Source organism: Lotus japonicus, chromosome 1, assembly GCF_012489685.1.
Source record: "Lotus japonicus ecotype B-129 chromosome 1, LjGifu_v1.2".
NCBI classification, from domain to species: domain Eukaryota; kingdom Viridiplantae; phylum Streptophyta; class Magnoliopsida; order Fabales; family Fabaceae; genus Lotus; species Lotus japonicus.
The window spans coordinates 119,660,986-119,676,066 of NC_080041.1; the positions used below are offsets into that span (position 1 = coordinate 119,660,986).

A 15,081-nucleotide genomic window follows, 5' to 3' on the forward strand; every position below is an offset into this window, starting at 1 on the left:
GCCAAGTTATTTACAGCTCCCAAGTATTCCTGCACTGACTTGTTCCCATATGACCATAGCATATAGGAGAGGGTTTTTTTTGGGGTTAAGAAATGAAAATGACCATATCATATAGAAGAGGGTTTTTTTTTGGGGGTTAAGAAATGAAAATAAGTCTTCCGAGCCATTAGATAAAAATGACTTAAAATTAAAACATTCAATTAATGAGCAAGTATTAGGCTTATGATTTATGAACAATATTTGGATTTCCAGATAAATATTGTACATCATGGCCCAAGGCTACCAATTTTTGCAATTTTGGTTGTGTTAATGTATTATGTATGGGCATACAGTGATGGATATACTCACAAGATTCATTAATCGGGTATTTTAATTTTAATCCATGATTTTGATCTAAGGCTATAAGAGCTTTCCATAACCACACTAATTAAGTCCTCTCATATTTCTAACCCCTTGCAACAAAGTGCATCACGTGAGAGTTGAGACAGAGGAAGAATTAATTTTTGCCTAATTCAATTTCACATGATAATCTATTCATATAGGGGGGAGAATGTAGAAGAGAGATTGAATACACAGTCTAAGTGTGATTTTATGTTGTTCAATGATAAGTTTGCCACTCGCTTGCAAACCATCCAAGTGTCATCAAATATGTCTTTCAACTGGGTTTGAACATCAACTTCTTCAATGGGATGATCACAATACTTAGCATGTCAAAACTGTCAGAGAAAGGGCGGAAATGTCTCGCTTTGGTCCCTTTCTGAACTTGTCATTGGAAGAAATGGCTGGAAAGATCAAAGATGGATGGGATGGGATGACCTGCAAAAACATTGATTCACTACATGTAAATAATCCAAAAGCACTGGAAAGTCCATAACTTCAGGATATGGATTAGTAACAGATAAAATTTCAAAAGAAGATTGAAATTTTCACAATGCAGATGGATACTATCTGCTATCATACAATTTCCTATAATAGTTCAACCAGGAAAAACAGAGAAAAGGAGGTACAAAACAATTGAAATTTATGTCAACTTTTTCCCCCTATTTTTGTAGCTTATAAACAGCTGCTATGAGGCTAACACTTTTTGCATCATTTTACATAAAACTTTTGAGTCAGTTCTAGAAGATTTCAACAACTTCTGAATCAAATGTATTACAACAATGAATTTGGAAGATTTCTCCAACGTTTTGCAATGCCATGAAGGGCTTAGTGACATCATGTTACACAACAAAAGTCACAACAACCAGGATAACCACATGAAGTCCCACACCGCTAGCACCAAACTATATCCTAATGTTTATATACGGACACGGAGAGACATCTGGTCACGACCTTACTTGAACAGGATCTGTTCTATAGGCTCGTACAACTGTATCCTTGAGTTCTAAGGAGACAGGAACCAAAGTCTGGTTGATGAACCATGACCGTGTGATCAGAGCGTGATTAACAGTTCACTGGCTAACCTTCGGGTTCACCAAATGAATAGTATTCACTGGCTAACCTTCGGGTTCACCAAATGAACGGTAGAGCATCGTTCTCAGCTAGTTTCACTGGCTGGGGTGGTCACACGGTTCTCTGACAGGCCTAAAAGACAAACTAGAAGTAAATTTATTTCCTACTTAAAGAAAAAACTAACACAGCAAAGGATATTACAGAAGTAAAATTTAGATTTGAGTCAAAGTTGTGTGGTGATAAATTACCTTCATTCCGCACCATAAGCAACGATTTTGTTCACTTGCATGCCTCATTGGAGATTGTTGTGTTGTGTTCTTCATGATGAAAATGTGGCTCAAAATCACACTTCTTGACCTTGAGTTTCCCATAACCGCAAACTTAAAAAGGAGATCATGTCAATTAGTCTTTTCTTGCAACCAAGGTTAGCAAAGAAATCCTTGTAGTTCCCTTAAGCTGTCTCTTCAATTTTCTGGGATAAAGAAACTTCATATAGGCTCAACTCTAAAGAAACTTTAAAGTATAGGCAACATATGAAATATGTGGTATGTTAAAAACAAATACAACAAGTGGCTCAATTAGAGTACAGAATAGGCAAAATACAATACAAATGTTGAACAGAACAAACAGATATACATCTAAAGAACTTTAAGCCTTTCCCACGGGGAAAACCAAATACATCATGACTAGAAAACACAAGCCTACCCATTAACTTAGAATTCATAAATCAGTCTGCTTAAAGAAAATTCAGAAAACAAACTCAGCATAGGGACAATGTCAATATTTTCATCGCCAAAAAAGAACTGGAAATTGCTTAGAATTTTTCCAGAAGAAAGAAATTGCAAATTTCATAGAGAAAATAAAACTTACACTGTATGTTCCAGCGGAAGAAGAATGGATTGTCAAAAAAATTTGGACCATTTCTCGATTTGTGCGTGTCATCCTTGCGCAGGGGCCATGCTAATCTTCTCTGTATCGTTCCAATTTTATCGGATGTCCCCGAAGGGACAAACTCTACTGCTTGGTGCTTCTTTATAAACACTTGTATTGTTCCAGGTTTAGCCGATGTGGGACTGGAGAATGCTAAAAAAAGACCCAAATAACACAGCCTCAACGGGCAGCATGCATCTGCTATAGAGTGTTAGAAGGCCAGAACAAACCAGACCACATAGCATGCAATATCCTCAGTTTCATATTCTTTAATGCAGACACCCACAATTGACGAGTCTACAAGCACCGGTATCTATCCAAACCTTGGGATCTTGATCAAGTGCTACCAAAAGAAGACCCCTAACCTGAAAAGATTATAGCATCATAGAGAGTTGGAAAGAATAATTCAAACAGGCTCGCAGATGCCATATTATGCACTTGCTATAAGAGTATAGTATCATGTATTTCTGTTTCTCAGTGCATCACCTTTCAAGTCCCACATTGGCTGTGCAGCACTATCAAAGCACATACATTGGATATAAAAGCAAAGACATGGCTGTGGAAGAAGCATACCTTTCTCGGCCTTTTGGCTAAGATCAAGTGTAGTATCTGTTCTTATCAGTTTAATATCTGATATGTGAGCCAATGGCTCACACGATATTAAATTAATTTTTTAAGGGGGAGGGTCCACCGCAGTAGCTTGCTATTGGGATCTTCGAGCGTCGCCCATGCCTTACACTACTGCAAGGGCCTGGCGCACCCCACCAAACCTAGTTCAAGATTTTTAATTCTTATAAAACAACAATTATTAAAAGTTCCAATTATTAAACCAATCCTAGTTCAAGATTTTTAATTCTTATAAAACAACAATTATTAAAAGTTCCAATTATAAACCAATCCTCAGAAAATATGTGAAAATAACTTAGGAAAATGAATAAGTAAACCGCAATTATTAAAAGTTCCAATTATTAAACCAATCCTCATAAAATATGTGAAAATAACTTAGGAAAATGAATAAGTTAGTCTTTATAGTAAAGTACACTCAAATTTTCATGTATAGCCGCGTTGAATGCCTACTGCAGCATAATATACTTGTCTTCCCCCAACCTCACACAAGAATCATCTCCATCAATTCTATCTTATGTCCTCTTGTAGCCCCTTTCACTAAGCTACAGCCTGTCATCAGATACTGGAATGCCATATAGATAATGAGATTGGCCTCTTTTCTGTTAGATCAGCCTAAGATTTTACACTAAATCCTTGATTACAATGGATGTGAGGAAACCATCAAAGTATTTAGGTAGCATACAACCTCTCATATCACATCCCCTGCTGTCATTATAATGACTTGATCACTCCCCTAAATTGAACAGCTAACTAACAGAACAATTAACTCCAAAGATCCATTCTCTCTCTCTCTCTAAATACCTCTGCCCACTTGTGAGATCTTACCCAAATGCTAAGATAATAAACTGAGCACAAAAATTTATTGAACAACAAATGACACAGGAAGAACTGGAAATTTCTTAGAATTATTGGAGAAGAAGAAAAAAATGTCAACTTTGAATGAGAAAAAGAAAACTACTAAGCTTCTCTCTATCGTTCCAAGTTTATGGACTATGGAGCAAGCTTTAGTGTTTATAAGCACTAATAATGTGTTAAGCTCAACTAGAGTGGGACATGAGATGAAGTAAGACATCACATGCAAAACTAAAGCAACACAAAGAGACCAGCTTCCTCCCACAAGGCAAAGCAACAGAAGTTATGAAGATATTAATATTCTGATGATTCATTTTAAATCAATTTTAGATCTTAAAAAATGTGTGGTATAGGGAGTAAGTAATTTATGTTAAAAAAAATTACAACTTACTCATGAAAAACTCAGGCTATGCCTTGGACATGGAGAAGGAGTTAAGCTAATACTCATCTGGTTTGTATCCTAATTCAGAACATGACAGACAGTATTCAATGTTACATTGTCTCTGTAGCACATATCAACCCAGATGAATTGCTCCAAATACATCATGATTCATGACTAGAAAACACAAGCTACCCCTTAACTTAAGACTGATAAATCAATCTTGAATAAAACAATGTGCTTAAAGAAAATTCAGAAAACATATAAGACAGAAACTCAACATAGGGACAATGTCAATATTTTCATAGAAAAATAAATTTATTTAGAAAAAAGAAGAAAGCGCAGCTGTTGAAAAGATATGAAGCAACAGAAAAAGCTAAGCAAATCAGAGAGCAAAAACAAAAACAAAAAATTATTTGCCCACATTTGCGCCTTTAACTTGGGATTTGATAGAGTGCTCTTTGTTTCCAAGCAGTGAAAGGTGCCCAAATAAATTTATTTCCTAGTTCTTTTGCAGCATAAGTTGCATATATATAATTTCCTTGAATCATTGGGTTTAAATATTACTTCGGGATCTTTAATCGGTCCAAAAAATGGCAGTAACATACCATTTTTTCTTTATCTAAAAGAATCATAAAAATAAAAGGTGAATTTGATTACCACAGGATACACTTTTGGTCAAAAAAGTTTTATCAATTCCTACAAATTTTGACTCTTTTGAACCGTGCTCGATTGGATCCTTTCAATTTCTCTATCAAAAGTTTACATGGTATTTAACAAACGGAACAAACCCAAAAGTACCTCATGTTGATATTCTTCAGTAAAGCAATTCAAATACTTGAGACCAGGTAAATCATTTTTCCATGTCATCCAAAGTCAACATTTCAACCAGATCAAAATTTCCTGAATTCTATAGGTTGATATTTATGATGAAAAGTAGCATCCAAATGACAACTTGTAATTATGTGTTATGAGCTTATGATCATGTAATTTTGCAATAACAAATTGTATTCACCCCTCATGAACCTGAATGTCTGCCATTTCTCATCAAATCCAGTCACCATATTAGAAAGAAATTTCACTGTTCCTGCAAAAGACTTGGGACACACTTCCTTCAGCAGTCAATATCCCCATCCCTTGCAATCATAACTATAGCAACCCCTCAAATCAAGCAACTAATTAACAGCATAATTAACTCCAAATTCCTCTCTGTGGCCACTTGTGAGATCTAACCTAAATGATATTCCATGTAAGATACTACACTAAATTGAGACAACAAAACCCTAGGGTAAAAATTGTCTCAAAAAGAACTGGAAATTGCTTAAAATATTTTCCAGAAGGATAAAAAAATTAAAATGTCAAATTTCAAAGAGAAAAGAAAACTTACGCTCTTCTGCAGCTTCAGTTTAAATAAAATGGTGAAAATATCCCAGTTTCATGAGAGAATAAAAAACATTTGGACCATTTCTCGATTTGTGCGTGTCATCCTTGCGCAGGGGCCATGCTAATCTTCTCTGTATCGTTCCAATTTTATCGGATGTCCCCGGAGGGACGAACTCTACTGCTAGGTGCTTCTTTATAAACACTTGTATTATTGCAGGTTTAACCTATGTGGGACTTGAGACAGCCTGCGATGCTAAAACAGACCGAAATAACACAAGTCTTCTGCTCAGCCTCAGCAACAGACAGCATGCTTCCAAGCTCTTCCGTGTTTTGTTAGAATGCAAGAAAGAACAACGGTGAAGTGAGGAAGACATAGATATTCTCAAAATGTTTTGGGTAATATTGTTAGGAAGCTTAAAATTGTTCTTGATTTATATCAACTTTTCAAAATTACTTATATCCACTTTTATGCATCATTAATGGCTAAACTATAGGTGTTTAGTTTTGCTTTCACACCAAAGCAAACCACCATGGCTTATTCCACCTTGTTACTTTCACATGTATCGAATTCTTGATCTAAGAATAAGGTTTTATGCTTTCTTATGGCTAATGGATAATGCTAGGACTATCCTATTAAACAATTGAAATTTATGATATTTTTGTTCACCATTTTGAAGCTTATATAGCTGCTACGAGGCTGACACTTGATGCCTCATTTTACCTAAAATTTTCGAGTCAGTTCCATAAGAATTGAAGAATTTCGGAATCAAGTATATGACAACAATGAGTTTGGACAGATTTATCCAATGTTTTGCAATGCCATGGGGGGCACCGCAACATCATTTTACACAACAAAAGGCAATAACCACATAAAGCCCCATACTGCTAGAACCGAACTATATCCTAAGGTTTATATACTGACACACTGAGTGTTATGGTCACGACCTTACTTGAACAGGATCTGTTCTATAGGCTCGTACAACTGTATCCTTGAGTTCTAAGGAGACAGGAACCAAAGTCTGGTTGATGAACCATGACCGTGTGATCAGAGCGTGATTAACAGTTCACTGGCTAACCTTCGGGTTCACCAAATTAGCGGTAGAGGATCGTTCTCAGCTAGTTTCACTGGCTGGGGTGGTCACACGGTTGTCTGACAGACCCAAATCTTTTTTATTTTTTCCATTTTTGCTAAAATAAATGAGGTAGAATTTTTTATTTTTTTGAAAAAGTTGAGTGTTTGATTGAGATAAGACACAAGTTTTGTTCTTCTAAATAAATAAAAAACAATAGCAAAAGACAAACTAGAAGTAAATCTATTTCCTACTTAAAGAAGAAAAAACTAACACAGCAAAGGATATTACAGAAGTAAAATTTTGATTTGAGTCAAAGTTGTGTGGTGCTATATTACCTTCTTCCCTCTGGACCATAAGCAACGATTTTGTTCACTTGCATGCCTCATTGGAGATTGTTGTGTTCTTCTTAGTGAAAATGTGGCTCAAAATCACCCTCCTTGAGAATTGCTTTGAGTTAAACCCTTTGCCACAAACTTAAAAGGGAGACCATGTCACAAGAGAAAAACAAAAAACACAGGAAGATTGCACACATGGAGAAACAAGCGGTTCAAGATATCAGTTGTCCGTTGATACATTGAGTAAAGAAAAAGTTTGGTAGATAAGATAGCTATATGAGGTAGGAAAATCTCCATCAATTCTATGTCTTATGTACTCTTGTAGCCCCTTTCACTAAGCTACAGCCTTTCATCAGATAGTGGAATGCCATATAGATAATGAGATTGGCCTCTTTTCTGTTAGATCAGCCTAAGATTTTACACTAAATCCTTGATTACTATGGATGTGAGGAAACCATCAAAGTATTTAGGTAGCATACAACCTCTCATATCACATCCCCTGCTGTCATTATAATGACTTGATCACTCCCCTAAATTGAACAGCTAACTAACAGAACAATTAACTCCAAAGATCCATTCTCTCTCTCTCTCTCTCTCTCTCTCTCTCTCTCTCTCTCAATACGTCTGCCCACTTGTGAGATCTTACGCAAATGCTAAGATAATAAACTGAACACAAATTTATAGAAAAACAAATGACATAGGAAGAACTGGAAATTTCTTAGAATTATTACAGAAGAAAGAAAAAAATGTCAACTTTGAATGAGAAAAAGAAAACTACTAAGCTTCTCTCTATCGTTCCAAGTTTATGGACTATGGAGCAAGCTTTAGTGTTTATAAGCACTAATAATGTGTTAAGCTCAACTGGTGTGGGACATGAGATGAAGTAAGACATCACATGCAAAGCTAAAGCGACACAAAGAGACCAGCTTCCTCCCTCAAGGCAAAGCAACAGAAGTTATGAAGGTATTAATATTCTAATGATTCATTTTAAATTAGTTTTATATCTTAAACAATGTGTGGTATAGGGAGTAAGTAATTTATGTTAAAATAAATTACAACTTACTCATGAAAAACTCAGGCTATGCCTTGGACATGGAGATGGAGTTAAACTAATACTCATCTGGTTTGTATCCTAATTCAGAACATGACAGTATTCAATGTTACATTGTCTCTAGCACATATCAACCCAGATGAATTGCTCCAAATACATCATGATTCATGACTAGAAAACACAAGCTACCCCTTAACTTAAGACTGATAAATCAATCATGAATAAAACAATGTGCTTAAAGAAAATTCAGAAAACATATAAGACAGAAACTCAACATCGGGACAATGTCAATATTTTCTTAGAAAAATAAATTTATTTAGAAAAAAGGAAGAAAAGCGCAGCTGTTGAAAAGATATGATGCAACATAAAAAGCTAAGCAATTCAGAGACCAAAAACAAAAACAAAAAATTATTTGCCCACATTTGCGCCTTTAACTTGGGATTTGATAGAGTGCTCTTTGTTTCCAAGCAGTGAAAGGTACACCCAAATAAATTTCTTTCCTAGTTCTTTTGCAGCATGAGTTGCATATATGTAGCCATGGTATTTAACAAACGGAACAAACCCAAAAGTACCTCATGTTGATATTCTTCAGTAAAGCAATTCAAATACTTGAGACCAGGTAAATCATTTTTCCATGTCATCCAAAGTCAACATTTCAACCATATAAAAAAATCCTGAATCCTATAGGTTGATATTTATGATGAAAAAGAGCATCCAAATGACAACTTGTAATTATGTGTTCTGAACTTATGGTCATGTAATTTTGCAATAACAAATTGTATTCACCCCTCATGAACCTGAATGTCTGCCATTTCTCATCAAATCCAGTCACCAAATTAGAAAGAAATTAATTTTGATTTTGATTCTCTCATGAAACTTGGATATTCCATTCTTCTCTATGAAATTTGACATTTCTTTCTTCTGGAATAATTCTAAGCAATTTCCCGTTCTTTTTTGTGTCTTTTTTTTTTTGCTAGGGTTTTGTTGTGTCAATTCAGTTTAGTATCTTACATGGACCATTTCTCAATTCGGTTTAGTCTCATCAAATCCTGTTCCTCCAAAAGACTTGGGACACACTTCCTTCAGCAGTCAATATCCCCATCCCTTGCAATCATAACTATAGCAACCCCTCAAATCAAGCTACTAATTATCAGCATAATTAACTCCAAATTCAAATCTCTCTCTCTCTCTCTCTGGCGACTGGTGAGAATGATCTAACCCAAATGATATTCCATGTAAGATACTAAACTGAATTGACACAACAAATAATTACCTAACACCTTAAGAAATCTGGGTAATATTGTTGGTAAGATTAAAATTGTTCTTGATTTATTACTTTTCATAATTACTGATCCACTTTTCTAATTTTTATGGCTAAACCATCGGTGTTTAGTTTTGCTTTCACACCAAACCAAACCACCATGGCTTATTCCACCTTGTTACTTTCACGTGTATCGAATTCTTGTTCTAAGAATAAGGTTTTATGCTTTCTTATGGCTAATGGATAATGCTAGGACTATCCTATAAACAATTGAAATTTATGATATTTTTGTTCTCCATTTTGAAGCTTATATAGCTGCTACGAGGCTGACACTTGATGCCTCATTTTACCTAAAATTTTCGAGTCATTTATATAAGATTTCAAGAACTTCGGAATCAAATACATGGCAACAATGAATTTGGATGAATTTCTCCAACGTTTTGCAATGCCATGAAGGGCATAGTGACATCATGTTACACAACAAAAGTCACAACAACCAGATTATCACATGAAAGTCCCACACTGCTAGAACCGAACTATATCCTAAGGTTTATATATTGACACGGTGATATAACTGATCACGACCTTACTTGAACAGGATCTGTTCTATAGGCTCGTACAACTGTATCCTTGAGTTCTAAGGAGACAGGAACCAAAGTCTGGTTGATGAACCATGACCGTGTGATCAGAGCGTGATTAACAGTCCACTGGTTAGCCTTTGGGTTCACCAATTGGAGGGTAGAGGATCGTTCTCAGCTAGTATCCACTGGCTGGGGTGGTCACACGGTTGTCTGACAAACCCAAATCTTTTCCATTTATTTAGAAAAAAAACGGTTGTCTGACAGACCCAAATCTTTTCCATTTATTTAGAAAAAAAAGGAAGAAAAGCACATCTGTTGAAAAAATATGATGCAACAGAAAAAGGTAAGCAAATAAGATTATAAGAGAGCCAAAACAAAAACAAAAATTTATTTGCCCACATTTGCGCCTTCAACTTGGGATTTGATAGAGTGCTCTTTGTTTCCAAGCAACTCAGCAGTGAAAGGCACACCCAAATAAATTTCTTTCCTAGTTCTTTTGCAGCATGAGTTTGCATATATGTAGCCAATGGTATTTAACAAACCAAACCCAAAAGTACTATAATGACAAGTTGACAACTAGTTTACTCAGCAAAAGTACCTCATGTTGATATTCTTCAATAAAGCAATTTAAACACTTTATATATCATTTTTCCATGTCATCCAAAGTCAACATGCATTTCAACCATATCAAAGTTTCCTGAATCCTATAGGTTGATATTTATGATGAAAAATAGCATCCAAATGACAACTTGTAATTTTGTGTGCTGAGCTTATGATCATGTAATTTATCAATAAAAAACTGTATTCACCCCTCATGAACCCTAGGAAAAAACATGATACAAAAAGAACTGGAAAATGCTTAGAATTTATCCAGGAAAAATGACAAATTTCAAAGAGAAAATAAAACTTACACTCTTCTGCAGCTTCAGTTTAAATAAAAGGGAGTAGAAATATCCAAGTTTCATGAGAGAATCAAAATCAAATAAAATCCAGGGGAAGAAGAATGGATTGACAAAAATATTTGGACCATTTCTCGATTTGTGCGTGTCATCCTTGCGCAGGGGCCATGCTAATCTTCTCTGTATCGTTCCAATTTTATCGGATATCCCCGAAGGGACAAACTCTACTGCTAGGTGCTTCTTTATAAACACTTGTATTATTGCAGGTTTAACCGATGTGGGACTTGAGACAGCCTGCGATGCTAAAACAGACCGAAATAACACAAGTCTTCTGCTCAGCCTCAGCAACAGACAGCATGCATCCAAGCTCTTCCGTGTTTTGTGGGAATGCAAGAAAGAACAACGGTGAAGTGAGGAAGACATAGATATTCTCAAAATGTTTTGGTTTGCTTTATCAAAATTATAGTTTTAGGACCAAAGAATACGTGGAGCCTTGGAAAACAGCAACGTTTCAACTTTTCCTTGGTTGAATGATCAACATCGATCTCCCACTCCCCCAAAGGACAGAGCTGGGAGAGTCTCTAGCCTCTTTGATTACACAATACTATATAAATCTATCTATTGCCTCTAATTTCCCAACCTTCTAATTGGCCCTCAATCCAGTTCAAAAGTTTTACCTTTTTGAGTCATTTATATAAGATTTCAAGAACTTCGGAATCAAATACATGGGAATTTGGATGAATTTCTCCAACGTTTTGCAATGCCATGAAGGGCATAGTGACATCATGTTACACAACAAAAGTCACAATAACCAGGATAACCGCATGAAGTCCCACACAGCTAGCACCAAACTATATCTTAATGTTTATATACGGGTACATAGAGACATTTGGTCACGACCTTACTTGAACAGGATCTGTTCTATAGGCTCGTACAACTGTATCCTTGAGTTCTAAGGAGACAGGAACCAAAGTCTGGTTGATGAACCATGACCGTGTGATCAGAGCGTGATTAACAGTTCACTGGCTAACCTTCGGGTTCACCAAATGAACAGTAGAGGATCGTTCTCAGCTAGTATCCACTGGCTGGGGTGGTCACACGGTTGTCTGACAGACCCAAATCTTTTTTATTTTTTCCATTTTTGCTAAAATTTACAGAAAATAAATGAGGTCGAATTTTTTATTTTTTTGAAAAAGTTGAGTGTTTGATTGAGATAAGACACAAGTTTTGTTCTTCTAAATAAATAAAAAACAAGAGCAAAAGACAAACTAGAAGTAAATCTATTTCCTACTTAAAGAAGAAAAAACTAACACAGCAAAGGATATTACAGAAGTAAAATTTTGATTGGAGTCAAAGTTTTGTGGTGCTAAATTACCTTCTTCCCTCTGCACCATAAGCAACGATTTTGTTCACTTGCATGCCTCATTGGAGATTGTTGTGTTCTTCTTAGTGAAAATGTGGCTCAAAATCACACTCCTTGAGGATTGCTTGAGTTTCCCTTTGCCACAAACTGAAAAAGGAGATCATGTCAAAAACTTACAAAAAAAAGAAACAAGAAGATGCCTGATCATGCAACATGCAAATAAAATTGCACAATGGAGAATCAAACGGTTCAAGTGATCAGTTTTCCATTGATGCATTGAGTGAAGAGAAAGTTTGGATAGCTACTTGAGGTAGAAAAATCGCCACGTTGAAAGGATAACATTTTTAAGTGCTTTTTAGTTTTTTTCTTTGTCGAAATACAGTTTCAGTGCTAAAAAAGTGAATTAGGACATTGTCAAAAGAAAAAAGGCCTATGACTCTGTGAGAGGTAGAATAGAAAGCCCATTGATCGAATGGACATTATAGTTTGAAAACCCAACTTAGAAAAAGGTTATTATAAATAAAATAAAAACTCTAATCCTGGCTTATGAAGTATTTGGGACAAGGTTGTTGTCTTTAGTTTATTTGTCCACCAAATTTTATTTTCTTTGATTTAACACATGCATTCTCTATTCTCTATCAGAGTTAGTTAATTATGTTTGAGTCTCAAATTTCAAATTCTGATAAAACTAAGCTCTCTCAATAAAAAATTCATTCACAAAATTTGGATGCAGTATCTTACACAAAAACTAAAAAGAATCATGTAGGTTTGAACCAACCACCGTAGAATTATAAACTATGACCTATTTTTTTCAAAAGGCAACTATGACCTTTTTTTTTTTTGTTACAACTTGGAATGATTTTTCTCATAACAAATGATTTTTCTAAGGTTCAATCTTGTAACATCATCATTACGGAGATCTAGCATGTCTACCACTAAACCGATACTTTTATTATTGGTTGAATTCAATCATATCCCTATTTTCTATTTTAAATATTTTTAAATTTAAAATTTAATTATAACATGAAAAATTAATAAAATCTAATTGAATGTGTGGAAAAAAATTATATGGGTTATTAAACTCTTGTTTTTAAGTTTCAACTGTGCATTATGCTATAATTCAAAAGTGCAATTTATGGTAATCATGGTTGAAGAAGATATAATGATTTAATATGGAAACAATTTAGAATAACTAAATAAAGAATACAAGAGATTTGATTCATATCAATATTGGAAAGTATTCATAGATGAATTGATTTTTATTTGCATCAATATCTTTCCTAATTTAATGAAAACTTAATATCAAATTATCGTAATTGATCAAACTTTGAATGATTTTTTTTTCAAAAAGTTCACCTATTTAATCATATAATAGATTTTGATTATTGTTTTCTAAATTTGCGGGTAATTGATTATCCGAAAACAAAATTTTATTGTACTCTTGTCACATCCAATGATCCAAACACTAAAAAGTAACCATTTTTTCTCTTCATTTTTCTTTCTAACCAAACATGCTGTGATAGAACATTACATTTCTTTCTGTTGTAGTTTTCTTCATGTTTCTCTCATATTAAACACAATTAAATCTTCTTCTTTTTTACATTTTCTCATTCTCCCCATTTTCTTTTCAACTATATATCAAGGGCTAAGTATCACTGTACATTGTTCTTAAGCACTACTATTGTTAAGTTAAAATTTTTAATCATTCACTAAATTTGCTACACCATTAAAAATCTTCAATTTATCCTTATTCAAGGAGTTGTTTTTTTGGTACAAACATGTTTGGATAGAGGCGTATTGAAGTTTATCTATTAGAAAATGTGTTAAATAAGTTTTAATTAGTGTTTTTTTTTTTATATCCAAACAGTTATCTCTAGGGTGAGGGATGATGTTTACTGTTAAACACTATGATGCTGTTTTGATTCTTGTAGTTACTTCAATTTTTGGTTTAGAATTTGGCTTTCCTAGGAAAATTGGAAGAGTTTTTTGATGTGCTCCAAACACACTCTATTATAATAGATTTTGATTCAGACATACCTTTTTTTTTAATCATCTCATTTTCACTCTCTTTCTCTTCTTAACTCTCACTTTTACTCCTACCTCATCACTAATCATATCACACATTTTTCTCTTTTTTTTCCTCACATATTGCAAGGTGTAAGTGTGCTTTAAGGTATGATACTACTTTATTCATTATATTGAGTAATGATATATACACACCTCATTTTTTAAACGCTTCATTTCCACCTCTTTTTATTTTTATCTCTCTCATCTTATCATCTATCACATCTCATACTTTCTCTCTCTTATTTTTTCTTTTCTTCTTATCTCTTTCTTCATTCCACCTCTTCCACCTCAAATGAGAGGTGTGTAAGTAACATTATTGCTGTTTCGACTCTTGTAGTTCATTCAATTTTTTGTTCTGATCATGTTAAATAAAAATTTCTAAAGCAATCTGTATTTTTGTAAGATGTTAATTGAAATTTTTGCTTCTATGGAAATATTCCAAAGATTCTTATGGTTCGTACTTCCAAATCTATACCGACATAACATTGTGTTGACGCATCATGCCCTCTGTCACAAGGCTCAGCAAGATATTCAATGTTGTCTATATCCATATTGAAGCGATCAATGATATATATACCATTACAAATGTACCTTCAAATTACCCCTTTTAATCTTGAAATCTTATGGTTTAGTCAAAGATGGAACCACTGATTAAGTGGTTGTTTTTGTCTGATCCATAGATACAAAAGTTGCAACGTTAACCCCCATAAAACCCCTGGTGCACATGGAAGCAGAATGACACTGTCTCAGAGCTGTAAAGAAACTGAATTATTAAAAGTTTCTTAAAAGGATTATAATTTGTAGACTGAAAATGTATCATCACTTTTG

General features: G+C 34.4%; 1 long non-coding RNA gene, 7 other non-coding genes and 1 pseudogene across 18 annotated transcripts; 5 read left to right on the forward strand and 4 right to left on the reverse strand.

Moving 5' to 3' along the window:
* Positions 1-409: 409 nt before the first annotated feature.
* Positions 410-12,550, reverse strand: LOC130729847 (uncharacterized). 11 transcript variants are annotated; one of them, XR_009016139.1, is made up of 6 exons: positions 12,199-12,550; positions 7,032-11,192; positions 5,628-5,943; positions 2,323-5,468; positions 1,701-1,924; positions 410-816 (listed from the first exon to the last, which is right to left on the reverse strand). It is a non-coding gene; the product is annotated as an uncharacterized LOC130729847 (long non-coding RNA). The 11 variants fall into 11 exon arrangements; XR_009016141.1 differs by having other exon boundaries at positions 7,032-7,169; positions 12,199-12,541; XR_009016142.1 differs by lacking the exon at positions 12,199-12,550 and having other exon boundaries at positions 7,032-7,169; positions 10,836-12,192.
* On the forward strand, positions 1,328-1,585 carry LOC130734963 (small nucleolar RNA U3; annotated as a pseudogene).
* Positions 2,359-2,461, reverse strand: LOC130734696 (U6 spliceosomal RNA). Its single transcript, XR_009018056.1, has one exon. It is a non-coding gene; the product is annotated as a U6 spliceosomal RNA (small nuclear RNA).
* LOC130734818 (U2 spliceosomal RNA) lies at positions 2,952-3,147 on the forward strand. Its single transcript, XR_009018159.1, has one exon. It is a non-coding gene; the product is annotated as a U2 spliceosomal RNA (small nuclear RNA).
* On the reverse strand, positions 5,691-5,793 carry LOC130734704 (U6 spliceosomal RNA). Its single transcript, XR_009018063.1, has one exon. It is a non-coding gene; the product is annotated as a U6 spliceosomal RNA (small nuclear RNA).
* On the forward strand, positions 6,564-6,783 carry LOC130734957 (small nucleolar RNA U3). Its single transcript, XR_009018289.1, has one exon. It is a non-coding gene; the product is annotated as a small nucleolar RNA U3 (small nucleolar RNA).
* On the forward strand, positions 9,924-10,144 carry LOC130734959 (small nucleolar RNA U3). Its single transcript, XR_009018291.1, has one exon. It is a non-coding gene; the product is annotated as a small nucleolar RNA U3 (small nucleolar RNA).
* On the reverse strand, positions 10,940-11,042 carry LOC130734705 (U6 spliceosomal RNA). The gene has a single exon (XR_009018064.1). It is a non-coding gene; the product is annotated as a U6 spliceosomal RNA (small nuclear RNA).
* Positions 11,719-11,939, forward strand: LOC130734954 (small nucleolar RNA U3). The gene has a single exon (XR_009018286.1). It is a non-coding gene; the product is annotated as a small nucleolar RNA U3 (small nucleolar RNA).
* Positions 12,551-15,081: the final 2,531 nt, after the last annotated feature.